This window comes from Chiloscyllium plagiosum, unplaced genomic scaffold, assembly GCF_037043375.1.
Source record: "Chiloscyllium plagiosum isolate Xiang-an unplaced genomic scaffold, Cpla_swu_hap1 HiC_scaffold_3, whole genome shotgun sequence".
NCBI classification, from domain to species: Eukaryota; Metazoa; Chordata; class Chondrichthyes; order Orectolobiformes; family Hemiscylliidae; genus Chiloscyllium; species Chiloscyllium plagiosum.
Genome location: NW_028270141.1, coordinates 440700 through 454337, shown reverse-complemented (window position 1 = coordinate 454337; position 13638 = coordinate 440700). Strand labels below are relative to the sequence as shown.

Sequence of the window (13638 nt, the reverse complement as noted above, 5' to 3'; positions counted from 1 at the left end):
TTCTTTCTGTAAATATAGTAAATTTCTTTCCATAAAGTACATTAGTGAACCAGATTGTTGCAAAAAAACAATCAAAAGTGGTTACATGGTTGCTATAAGTCCATAATGACTAGGAGCAGGAGTAGGCTATTCAGCCCCTTGAGCTTGCTCTGCCATTTAATATGGTTATGGCTATTCTGACCTTGGCTTCAACTTCCTGCCCACTTCCTTTAAACCATTACTAGTTAAAAAAATCTATCTCCTCCTTAAATTTATTCAGTGTGTTGACATCCACCATACTCTGAGGGAGTGAATTCCACAGGTTCACAATACTTTTTTCTTTGATTCTGCAACTCCATAGTCGAAACCTATGACTTCACATTCTAGATTTCTCCACAAGGGGAACCATCCACTCAACATCTAATTTGTTAATCCCCTTTAGCATCATATATACCTCAATTATATCTCCTCTCTTTCTTATAAACTGGGGTGAGTTTAGCCATGATGTGGAGGTGCTGGTGTTGGACTGGGGTGGACAAGATCTGAAGACGCAGGCCACTAGGTTATAGTACAACAGGTTTATTTGAAATCACAAGCTCTTGGAGCCACTTCACCTGACAAATGGTCAGTGCTTCAATAGCTTGTGATTTCAAGATAACCTGTTGGACTATAACCTGGTGTCGTGTGACTTCTGACAGTGAGTACAGACCTGCACTGCTCAGTCTCTGTTCATAAGACAAGCTTTTCATTTCTGGAATTAATCTAGTGAACATTCTCTAAACTGAACATTAGGTTAGTTTTTATTTTAAATTTTTATTGAATTCAAAGTTCACCATCTATCATGGTGAGATTCAAACTCTCACTAGCCTAATGACATTTTACTGCTGATTTAACATATATTACATATGTAAGCAAACAAAACACCACATCAAAGTTATAATCTATTATTTTCAGTTTCTACAAGTTTTGTCCATTCTTGGAGCAATAGATAACCTATGATGAAGCTTTTGAAACCTAATCACACATTCGTAATAGACTTGCTGTTAGAATGAACTACTTCTCTTTTCGCTGACACATAGATAACTATTTCCTCTATTTCAAAGAAGAGTACCTGCCAATCAACGGAGGGGCAGCAGATGCACATTATTTCTTTTCTATCTTCAGGAGCAAGTTTCCTTGAAATGAATCAGTCCAATCTACTGTCTCATTAATTTTACAATACAAAATTCAGGTGGGTTTAAACGAGCTCAGCAGGGGGATGGGAACCTGTGCTATAGTTCCAGTGCATAGAAGGATGTGAGTGGATGTACAGGGACAGGATTTCAATGGTCACATGCTGGCAGACAGCAAGGTGGTTTGATGTGCATCTACTCCAACGCCAGGAGTATCCAGAATAAGGTAGCTGAGTTTGCAGCATGGATGGGTACCTGGGACTTTGATGCTGTGGCCATTTCAGAGACATGGATAGAGCAGGGTCAGGACTGGATGTTTTAGGTTCCAGGGTTTAGATCTTTCATTAAGATCAGGGAAGGTGGCTTTGTTAGTCAAGGACAGTATAACGGTGGTTGAAAGAACTTTTGATGAGGATTTGTATACTGAGGTGGTATGGACGGAGGTTATAAACCGAAAAGGAGAAGATACTACTGGGAGTTTTTTATAGGCCTCTGCAAAGTTCCAGAGATGTGGAGGAGATGATTGGCAAAACGATTCTGAGTAGGAGTGAAAGGAACAGGGTGGTTATCATGGGGGATTTTAACTTCCCCAACATTGACTGGAAATGCCATAACTCTAGTATGTCGGATGGATCAGTTTTTGTCCAATATGTGCAGGAGGGTTTCCTGACACAGTATGTCGAAGGGCTAACAAGAGGGGAGGCATCACTGGGTCTGGTACTTGGTAATGAACCAGGCCAGGTGTTTGATTTAATGGTAGGCGAGCACTTTGGAGAGAGTGACCATAATTCAATTATGTTCAGTTTAACAATGGAAAGGGATAGGTATGTGCCACAGGATAAGAGTTATAGATGGGGCAAGGGCAATTGTAATGCAATTAGGCAAGACTTAGTGTGCATAGAATGGGGTAGAAAATACAGGGGATGGGCCAATCGAAACATGGAGCTGGTTTAAGGAACAGATATTGCATGTCCTTGATAGGTATGTCCCTGTCAGGCAGGGAGGAAGTGATAAGGTAAGGGAACTGTGGTTTACTAAAGAAATTGTATCTCTTAAGCAGAAGAGAAAGGCTTATGTGTCGATGAGGCAAGATGGTTCAGATGAGACGATGGAGAGTTACAGATCAGCTAGGAAGGATTTAAAGAGAGAGTTAAGAAGAGCAAACAGAGGACATGAGCAGTCTTTAGCAAATAGAATAAAGGAGAACCCTAAAACTTTCTATAGGTTTGTGAAGAATAAACGGATGACTGGGGCAGGAATAGGGCCAGTCAAAGACAAAAATGGGAAGTTGTGTGTGGACCCTGTGGAGATTGGAGAGATACTAAACAAATATTTCTTATCTGCTTTCACTCAGGAAAAAGAGAGTATTGTAGAGGAGAAGACTCAGATAAGGGCTATTAGACTAGAAAGGATTGAAGTTAGTAAGGAGGAGGTGTTATCAATTCTAGAAGGTCTGAAAGTAGATAAGTCCTTTGAGCCGGATGAGATTTATCCGAGGATTCTGTAGGAAGCTGTGGAGGAGATAGCAGAGCCTTTGGCCTTGATCTTTGAGTCGTCATTGTCAACAGATTTAGTACCAGAGAACTGAAGGATTGCAAACGTTGTGCCCTTGATCAAGAAAGGCAGTGGAGATGACCCAAATAATTATAGACCAGTGAGCCTTACATCTGTTGGAGGAAAAGTTTTGGAAAGGATTATAAGAGATAATCATCTAGCAAGCAAAAAATTTGATTGGAGATAGTCAACATGGTTTCGTCAAGGGCAGGCCATGTCTCACAAACCTCATTGAGTTTTTTGAGAAGGTGACCAAGCTTGTGGATGAGGGTAAGGTAGTTGACGTGGTGTACATGGACTTCAGTAAAGCCTTTGTTAAGGTTCCACATGGTAGGCTTTTGGAGAAAATGCAGAGGCATGGGATTGAGGGTGATTTAGCAGTTTGGATTCGAAACTGGCTTTCTGTAAGAAGGCAGCGAGTGGTGGTTGATGGAAAATATTTAGCCTGGAGTCTGGTTAATAGTGGTATACCACAAGGATCTGTTTTTGGACCACTGCTGTTTGTCCACTGTTTAACCACTGCTATAAATGACTTGCATGCAGGCATAGGTGGATGGGTTAGTAAGTTTGCAGATGACACTAACATCGGTGGAGTAGTGGACAGTGTGGAAGAATGTCGCAAGTTGCAGGGACACTTGGATAAACTGCAGAATTGAGCTGAGTTCAATGCAGCTAAATGTGAGGTGATGCACTTTGGGAAGAATAACAGAAAGGCAGAATGCTGGGCCAATGGAAAGATTCTTGGTAGTGTGGATGTGCAGAGGGATCTTGGTGTCCATGTACACAGGTCCCTGAAAGTTGCCACCCAGGTTGATAGTGCTGTTAAGAAGGCATACGGTGTGTTAGGTTTCATTGGTAGAGGGATTGAGTTCCAGAGCCATGATGTCATGCTGCAACTATACAAAATGCTAGTGTGGTCACACTTGGTATATTGTGTACAGTTCTGGTTGCCCCATTACAGGAAGGATGTGGAAGCATTGGAAAAGGTGCAGAAGAGATTTACCAGGATGTTGCCTGGTCTGGAGGGAAGGTCTTATGAGGAAAGGCCGAGGGACTTGAGTCTGTTCTCATTCGAGAGAAGAAGGCTAAGAGGGAATTTAATAGAAACATACACAATGAGCAGAGGATTAGATAGACTCGCATTGTCCATCCTTTCTCATAGGATGATGATGTTGAATTGTAAGAGGGGACATAGCTGCAAATTGAGGGATGATAGATTTAAGACAGATGTCAGAGGCAGGTTCTTTACTCAGAGAGTGGTAAGGGCGTGGAATGCCCTACCTGCCAATGTAGTTAACTCAGCCACATTAGGGGCATTTAAACAACCCTTGGATAAGCACATGGATGATGATGGGATAGTATATGATGGGCTTAGTTAGTTCACAGGTCGGCGCAACATCAAGGGCCAAAGAGCCTGTTCTGTGCTGTATTGTTTTAAGTTCTATGTTCTAAAAATGTGACAGCAGAGAGCATGCATTTATACATTATGCCGTTTTCTCTGTTGAAAACATATTGTAATACTTGTGAACTGTTGCATAATGTTGATCATTGTTCGAGTCATACAGTACTACAGCAGGGAGACACATCCTTTGGCCCAAACTGGTCCGTACTGACCAAAATGTCCACACTAACCCCATTTCCCTGCACTTGGCCCATATCCTTCTAATCCTTTCCTATCTATGTATTTGTCCAAGTGCCTTTTAAGTGTTGGTAATGTACCTGCCTCAACCACTTCCTCTAGCAGTTCATTCCATATGCATACCACCCTCTTGTGTAAAAAGAAAGTTGCCCCTCCGCTTTCCTTTTGTTCTTTCCCCTCTAACCTTAAACTGATACCCTCTCGTCCTTAATTCCCCAACCCTGGGAAAAAGACTGAGTGCATTCACACTATCCATGCCCTCTACACCTCCACAAGGTCACCTACACTCTAAAGAAAAATGTCCTCACCTATCCAACCTCTCCCAATAATTCAGACGGTTGAGTCCTGGCAACATCCTTGTAAAATTCTTCTGCACTCTTTCCAGTTTAATAATATCCTTCTTATAGTAAGGTGACCAAAATTGAACACAGTATTCCAACTGTGGCCTGACCAATGTCCAGTGTAACTGCAACATAACTACCCAACTTCTATATTCAATGCCCTGGCCAATGAAGGCCAGTGTGCCAAAAGCTGCCTTCACTGGCCTGTCTACCTGTGACTCCACTTTCAGAAAACTATGAACCTGAACTCCAAGATCCCTCTGTTTACTACACTCCTTAAGGCCCTCTCATTCACCATGAAACTCCTACCTTGAAGTGACTTTCCAAAATGCAAGACCTCACACTTATCTATATTCGAATCAATTTACTTCATTAAAAATAAAAGTGTGGCTATTCGCAGACAGACATGTACTGCTGCAACCAAAGAACAATACACCAGATAGAATACAAATAAACATCATCATGATGTAAAACCCAGGTTAGGCCTCAGCTGGAGGATTGTGGCGAATTCTGCACACCATACCATAGAAAGGGTGTCAAGGAGATTGCAGTGGAGATGTACTGGAATGAAACTCAAAATGAAAAACTTCAATAATTACAGGAACTGTGATTGTTGCTCTTAGACCAGAGAAGAGGAGGTTTGTTAAAGGTACTCAAAATCAAGAAGGACCAAATAAAGAAGGAGAATGTGGTAGAAGGGTAAATGGCCAGGGGTTACAGATTTAAAATAATTAACGAAGATAAAGAGTTGGAATGAAGATAAAGATTAAAACAATAATTTCTTGTTATCTGATATGCATGACTTTCAAAGTGGGAAAGTAGGCTCTGTAATTTCCAATTGAAAATTGAGTAATTGAAAAGGAGATGAAGGGGAAAGTTGTTCGAGTCTATGTAGAAAGAACATGGGTATGGGATTAATTGGAGAGCTGACACGGGGAAAAATGGATCAAAGACCTCTTTCTTTGCTGTACTACAGAAGACAAGCTGGTTTGGAGATTCTTCCAATTTGCAATAAATTAAATGTTCCTGAAGGTCTCTTTGGTGCTGCTGTCAACTAACTGCAAATATTCTTTTCCTATCTTTGCTTGTTTAAAGTTCTTTTTGCTGCTTATGATAAAAATGGATCATTCCAAGGTGAATTAAAGCAGAGTCTAAAGCCCATTTTTTTATTGTCTGGATGCAAGATCCTGATAATGTAACATTTGCATTAAACATGTAAGTATAGAAACATTATTTTAATTCAAATCCAATAGCTGTGTCAACTTTTTCCATGTCATGCCTTTAGATGATGCTCTTGTAATGGTGTTCTGTGTAGAACTGATCTGTTGGTTGATGCATGTAGACCATAAGGAACAGAAGGAGGTTGTTCAAGGATTGGCAGATGGTCTGGGCCCAGTAGGTTAGGGTGTGCCCTATGGAGAGTTCATTGGCTGGAGTTTATTGAAGTCTCCATTGTTGTGGCATTGGCTGCTGCTCTATATGTTCTGCTCTGTCACAAGACCTGCTGCTGTGGCATTTAGCTGGATTTTCTCTGTTTCCTTGCAGAACTGTGACAAGGCAACAGTATCAAGACCCTCAGGTTGCATTGCATGGCCTTTTTCTTTGCTACAGAAGAACAGCCCTCTTGTGAGTGACCTCTTGCTCTATAATACTGCTCTCACACCTGATATTGCAGCTTATCTTGGTCACACTGAGATCAGGGCAAAGGTTACTGTAAATTGGGTGCCAAACAGCTCGCTGATGCCTTGAAAGGATGTGAGCTGGTTTTCATTCCAGCTGGAATACCTCAGAAATGTGGCATGACTCGAGATGATCTATTAAATACTAATGCTGCAATCGTTGTAGTTTTAACAAAGGCCGCAATCTGTATCATCTCCAATCCTGTGACCTCTAGCAGACTAACCATATCAGAAGTTTTCAAAAACTTGGTGTCTACAACACAAACAAAATCTTTGGCATGACAAGCCTGGATGTGGTCAGATCCAGCACATTAATTGGTGAACTGAAAGACATTGCACCTCAGCATGTGTGTCTGTCCCAGTAGTTGGAGTCCATTCTGGACAGACCATCGTTTCTCTGATTTCTCAGTGTAATCCTAAAGTGGAATTTCCCAGGACCAGCTGGATGCCCCAACTGGCAATATTCAGGAGGCTGGGACAGAGGTAGTTATAGCCAAGACCGCAGCAGGTTCTGCTGTTGTGAGATTTATCTTCTTATTGATGCTATGAATGTTAAAGAAGGAGTGGCAGAATGTTCATTAGTCAGATCTGAAGAAACTGAAATGCTGTATTTCTCTGTACCTCTGCTGCTCAGGAAAAATGGTATTGAGAAGGATCTTGGAAGAGGAAAACTATTGGCTTTTGAAGAGAAGCTTAGAGCTGCGTCTATGGGTGTATTAGCAGGCTCAGTCAAGAAAGAAGAGGACATTGTGAAGAACAGGAAGTGGATGAGTGGTTGCATTGATGTGTACAGAACAGGAAGTGGATGAGTGGTTGCATTGATGTGTACAGAACAGGAAGTGGATGAGTGGTTGCATTGATGTGTACAGAACAGGAAGTGGATGAGTGGTTGCATTGATGTGTACAGAACAGGAAGTGGATGAGTGGTTGCATTGATGTGTACAGAACAGGAAGACTCCAACCTGTTGTAAACATCTCAACACAAGTGGCTCTGGTCAGTGCCACATGCCTGTCTGTTTGCTAGCAGTTTTTAAACCTCAGTTTGCCATAACAGATCTCTAAGCTCATTATATTACTAGTGCTGTTTTTCAACATCATATGCAGATTTTATTTCTTCCAATGAAGACCAGTCAATCTTGTAATATGATGTGGAGATGCCATTGTTGGACTGGGATGGACAAGGTTGAAAATCACACAACATCAGGTTATAGTCCAATAGGTTAATTTGGAAGTACAAGCTTTTGGAGCACTGCTCCTTCGTCAGGTAGCTATAGGTCACAGAATTTATAGTAAAAGATCAAAGTGTCATATAACTGAAGCAATGTATTGAACAAACCTAGATTGCTGTTAAGTCTTTAATCACTTAGAATGGTGATGCAAGTTTTGATTCATTAAGAGGTACCTAGAAATGTTTTCTCAGAGTGGAGGACTCAATTACCAGGGGTCACGAGTTCAAAGTGAGAGGAGAAAGGTTTAGGGGAGATATACATGGAAAGTTCTTCATGCAGAGGGTGGTGGGTGTCTGGAATGCATTGCCAGTGGAAGTGGTAGGGGCCAGACAATAATGTCATTTAAGATGTATCTAGAAGATGCATGAATGGGCAGGGAGCAAAAGGATACAGATCCTTAGAAAATAGGCAGCAGATTTAGATGAAGGATATGGACTGGTGTAGGCTTGTTTGGGAGGGGGGGGTGGGGCGAGCTGTTCCTGTGCTTTTGTTCTATGTAAATCCCAGAGCTTTTTTCAATTCACATTCCCGAGACAACTTAAGGTTTAATTTTAAAAAATGACATTGCATCTCAGACAATCATTAAAGATGTGAGGTTAGAGCCTTATCCCAATCTTGAGTCAGACTGATTCTATTTCCAAAGTAGGAATTGATAAAATGTCACACATGGACTGACTGCCTTCAGAGTGTATGCTTTTTGAACAAAATAGAATGTATCTGCAAATGTAAATTCACCCCTTAGACTATATGTGTGTGTGCATGTGTGTGAGGGAGGGTGTGTGTGCGTGTGTGTGAGGGAGGGTGCGTGTGCATGTGTGTGAGGGAGGGTGTGTGTGCATGTGTGTGAGGGAGGGTGTGTGTGCATGTGTGTGAGGGAGGGTGTGTGTCCGTGTGTGTAAGGGAGGGTGCGTGTGCGTGTGTGTAAGGGAGGGTGTGTGTCCGTGTGTGTAAGGGAGGGTGCGTGTGCGTGTGTGTAAGGGAGGGTGCGTGTGCGTGTGTGTAAGGGAGGGTGTGTGTGCGTGTGTGTAAGGGAGGGTGCGTGTGCGTGTGTGTAAGGGAGGGTGTGTGTGCGTGTGTGTAAGGGAGGGTGTGTGTCCGTGTGTGTAAGGGAGGGTGTGTGTCCGTGTGTGTAAGGGAGGGTGCGTGTGTGTGTGTGTAAGGGAGGGTGCGTGTGCGTGTGTGTGAGGGAGGGTGTGTGTGCGTGTGTGTAAGGGAGGGTGTGTGTCCGTGTGTGTGAGGGAGGGTGCGTGTGCGTGTGTGTGAGGGAGGGTGCGTGTGCGTGTGTGTGAGGGAGGGTGTGTGTGCGTGTGTGTAAGGGAGGGTGTGTGTCCGTGTGTGTAAGGGAGGGTGCGTGTGCGTGTGTGTGAGGGAGGGTGTGTGTGCGTGTGTGTGAGGGAGGGTGTGTGTGCGTGTGTGTAAGGGTGTGTGTCCGTGTGTGTAAGGGAGGGTGCGTGTGCGTGTGTGTGAGGGAGGGTGTGTGTGCGTGTGTGTGAGGGAGGTTGTGTGTGCGTGTGTGTAAGGGAGGGTGTGTGTGCGTGCTTGAAAGAGTGTTTGCACGAGTGTGATGGAGTATTTGCCTGTGAGAGGGTATGCGTGTGAGTGAGAGTTTGGGTGTGTGTGTGTGTGTGAGTCTGTGTAAGTGTGTGTGAATGAGAGTGTGTACAGTGAGATCACCTGTAGTGTGACATGAACCCATGATCCTGGTTCTAAGTGATTAAAGGCTTAAAGCAATCTAGGTTTATTCAATATTGCATCAGTTGTATGTGACTTTGATCTTTTATGATAAATTCTGTGTCCTATGATCCTGCCCCGCAAACTACCTGACGAAGGTCCAGCGCTCCGAAAGCTTATACTCCAAAAAAAACCTGTTGGACTATAACCTGGTGTTGTGTGATTTTTAATCTTAGAATGCATATTACATTTTCAAGACTTAAGTAAGCAACAGGACACCTGCAGCTTGACTTAATGTAAATGTGTTCTGTGGCTGGAACAATTTTGTCTGATAGGATTTCCAAAGCTGGAATAAATGAAAATTGAATGCTGAGTTCTGAGCTATTTTTAATAATTTTCTGTCGACCAGTTAGTTTGACCTCTGTAGTTGGGAAGTTGCTGGAGTCAATCATAAAGGAGCACAAAACTGAACACTTGGGGAAAAAAAGCTCAATTCGCCAGTGTCAGCATGGTTTTATGAAGGGTAAGTCATGTTTGACAAACTTCATGGAGTTCTTTGAGGATGTAACCAGCAACGTGGATAGTGGGAATCTGGTGGATGTGGTATATCTAGACATCCAGAAGGCATTTTACAAGGTGTTGCATAAAAGACTGATCTGAAAGTTAGATCTCAGGGGGTTAAGGTTAGAGTATTGGCTTGGATGGAGGATTGGCTGATTGACAGAAAGCAGAGAGTTGGGAATAAACGGGTCCTTTGCTAGATAGTGAACTGTAACTAGTGGGGTACTGCAGGTCTCAGTTCTCAGATCTCAACTATTTACAATCTCTATAAATGATCTGTAAGCAGAGATAGAGTGTAATAAAACAAAAATTATGTAAAGATAAGTGGGAAAGCAGACTGTGATGAGGAAATAAAGAGTTTACTGATAGATATCGATAGACTAGGAGATTATACCTTCTTGTCTAGACTTTCCCATAAGAGGAAACAACCTCTCCATGTGGCAAAATGGGGCAACTTTGTGGTGAGAGTGTGGTTTTCATCTGCATGCTTCAGCTGTCCAGGTGATACTACAGAGCACTTCCACTTTCTGCTTCATCTCTCAGCTACCATAAATATCTGGTCTCCAAAGAAAATGCTTTACCTTTCTTAAATTTGCATTTAGCAAAATTCACATATCAAATGACATAAATTACCAGATTATTATAGTCCAAACAGTTTTATTCACTTCTCTTCCAAATTGATGTTCTGGCCTCGTGTTCTCATTGGTCAGTAATAAGCTCAACTCATGTTGATCTTGCTGCCACTTTCTGCACAGTAAGGGAACTTGAATTTTTATTCTAAGTATACCAACTAAGCATGTGTTAAAGGAGAGATGTCATCGTGACATCAGATCACATGGACTTGGAGCCAAGGTCTATAGAGCTCCAAGTAAGATGTCTTCTCTTATCGTTTGCTGTAAATAACTATTGCCTTTCATCAGGAAGGTTGCGAGCCTGAGAGGGTGACTATTCCTGGCAGCGGGGGTCTGCAGGTTAAGGCCTCCCTGTACATGGATGATTTCGCCGTTTTCTGCTCGGATCCGCTGTCCGTGCACAGACTCATGTGCATCTGTGACCAGTTCGAACGGGCCTCGGGGGCCAAGGTAAACCGAGGCAAGAGCGAAGCCATGCTCTTCGGGAACTGGGCCGACCAATCCTCGATCCCCTTCACCGTCAGGACTGACCACTTGAAGGTGCTGGGTATTTGGTTCGGGGGGGCTGGGGCGTGCACCAAGACCTGGGAGGAGCGGATCAGGAAGGTGAGATAGAAACTGGGCAGATGGGAGCAACGGTCGCTCTCCATCGCGGGAAAAAACCTGGTCATCAGGTGTGAGGTACTCTCAGTATTGTTATACGTGGCACAGGTCTGGCCTATCCACAGAACCTGTGCCGCCGCAGTCACCCGGGCCATCTTCCACTTCGTGTGGAGATCAAAGATGGACCGGGTCCGAAGAGACGTAATGTACAAAGACCGGTGCAATGGGGAAAAAAACACACCCAATGCCACCCTCACCCTGATGGCCAACTCTGTGTGTGGCTGCATCAAGCTGTGCGTGGATCCCCGGTACGCAAACATCAAGTGTCACTACGTACTGAGGTTCTACCTGTCCCCGGTGTTGCGAAGGATGGGCCTGGCCTCGCTGCCGCGGAACGCTCCGAGTAGTTGGACCGTTCCGTACCACCTGTCCTTCATGGAGAAGTTTATGAAGAAAAACACCTTTGACCACAAGTCCATCAGGAAGTGGTCAGCACGTAGTGTCCTTGAGACCCTTCGGGAAAAGGATAGGGCGGATCCTGTCGAGCTATTCACTGAGCAGACTGTCAAAGCCATTTTGCAGAATGCCTCATCGCCAGAACTTTCCAACAAGCACCAAGACATGGTGAGAAGGGCTCTGCCTGTGAGATCCTTTATGCACGCCCGGACTCTCTGCCGCACCGCACGCTGCCCTCGAAGTGGCTGCGGGGGGGTACGAGACTGTCACACACCTCCTTCTGGAATGTGCCTATGCAGAGGAAGTCTGGAGAGGAATGCAGTGGTGTTTGTCTAGGTTCATCCCGAGCAGCGTTGTGACGCGGGACTCCGTGCTCTACGGCCTGTTCCCCGGGACGCACACCGAGACGAACATCAACTGCGCCTGGAGGATCATCAACTTGGTGAAGGACGCTCTCTGGGCAGTCCGAAACCTGTTGATCTTCCAGCTGAAGGAGTTGACCCCGACTGAGTGTTGCAGACTGGCACATTCCAAGGTCCAGGACTACGTGTTGGGGGACGCGCTGAAGCTTTAGGCAGCTGCCGCCAAGGCGCGGTGGGGAAAGACCACTGTCTAACATCTGCCTGCCTAAGAAGAACAGGGGGCCCACGCAGTCATTTGGGCTCCACTAGCGCCTCAGCTCAATGTAATCGCACCAACCTGTGAATAGGAATGATCACCCTGTTTCGATACGCAAAGAAATGGAATGTTTACAGAAGGATGGCATGTCCAATTGTATAGATCAAATATTTATGAATAAAGTATATTTTTGAAATAAAAAAAACTATTGCCTTTTGCTGTTCACTCACGAGTGTAGGTTTCATATCACCACACTGTCAGCTCTCTCCCGCTAAATATACTGACTTACTCTCAGCTAATATCATTTGCTTCTCCACCCCAGAAAATACTCCAAGGAGTGTCCGGGGCAGAGTTGAGTATGGTAGCCATTACAAAAGAGAAAGTTCTAGAAAAGCTAAAAGATCTAAAAATCGATAAAGATCCTGGCTCCGATGGGCTACATCCTAGAGTTCTGAGGGAGGTGGCTGAGGAAATAGTGGAGGTGTTGGTTGTGAAATTTGAAAAGTCACTGGAATCAGGGAAAGTCCCAGATGATTGGAAAATCGCTGTTGTAACCCCCTTGTTCAAGAAAGGATCAAGACAAAAGATGGAAAATTATGGGCCTATTAGCCTAACCATGATTGTAGGTAAAATTCTAGAATCCATCGTTAAGGATGAGATTTCTACATTCTTGGAAGTGCAGGTTCAACTTCAAGTCAGCACGGATTTAGTAAGGGGAGGTCGTGCCTGACAAACCTGTTAGAATTCTTTGAAGTGATAAAGTAGGTTAGATTAGGGAAACCCAATGGATGTTATCTATCTAGACTTCCAAAAGGCCTTTGATAAGGTGCCACACGGGAGGCTGCTGAGTAAGGTGAGGGCCCATGGTGCTAATGGCATGGATTGAGGATTGGCTATCTGACAGAAGGCAGAGAGTTGGGATAAAAGATTCTTTCTTGGAATGGCAGCTGTTGACAAGTGGGGTCCCGCAGGGTTCAGTGTTGGGGCCACAACTGTTTATATATTAATGATCTGGATGAAGGGACTGGGGACATTCTGGCAAAGTTCACCGATGATACAAAGTTAGGTGGACAGGCAGGTAGTACTGAGGAGGTGGGGAGGCTGCAGAAAGATTTAGACAGTTTAGGAGAGTGGTCCAGGAAATGGCAGATGAAATTCAGCGTGAGCAAGTCCGAGGTCTTGCACTTCAGAAAAAGGAATACAGGCATGGACTATTTTCTAAATAGTGAGAAAATTCATAAAGCCAAAGTACAAAGGGATCTGGGAATGCTAGTCCAGGATTCTCTAAAGTTAACTTGCAGGTTGAATCTGTGGTTAAGAAAGCAAATGTAATGCTGTCATTTATCTCAAGAGGGTTGGAATATAAAAGCAGCAATGTGCTTCTGAGAATTTGTAAAGCTGTAGTTAGGTCCCATTTAGAACACTGTGTCCAATTTTGGGTCCCACACCTCAGGGAGGACATACTGGCACTTGGGTGTGTCCAGCAGAGATTCACACAGATGAT

At 43.9% G+C, this 13638-nt stretch overlaps 1 protein-coding gene and 1 pseudogene across 4 annotated transcripts in view; both read left to right on the top strand.

Annotated features, from left to right (window-relative positions):
• Nucleotides 1–13638, top strand: part of garem2 (GRB2 associated regulator of MAPK1 subtype 2) — a 322420-nt gene that overhangs the window by 208932 nt on the left and 99850 nt on the right. The window lies entirely within an intron of this gene.
• On the top strand, nt 6165–7173 carry LOC122540273 (malate dehydrogenase, mitochondrial pseudogene; annotated as a pseudogene).